Below are 220 nucleotides of genomic sequence, written 5' to 3' on the forward strand. Positions count from 1 at the left end.
GGGGAGGGTATGAGGGAGCAAAAAACCCGCTGTTGGCTGTATTCTCCTCTGTTAGTCTTGCCTGCTCTGTGGGACAGACAGCAGACAGACAGACAGCTTTCATGGGGGTCTGCTCCTTCCCCTGCTGGGTAAGTATCATCTGCATGTGTGGAAGGTAATGAAGAGAGCCAGCAGCCACTTACCCGGAAAATTTTTCCAGAAATCATTCCCAGTGCCTTAC

Source organism: Antrostomus carolinensis, unplaced genomic scaffold, assembly GCF_000700745.2.
Source record: "Antrostomus carolinensis isolate BGI_N321 unplaced genomic scaffold, ASM70074v2 scaffold7518, whole genome shotgun sequence".
NCBI classification, from domain to species: domain Eukaryota; kingdom Metazoa; phylum Chordata; class Aves; order Caprimulgiformes; family Caprimulgidae; genus Antrostomus; species Antrostomus carolinensis.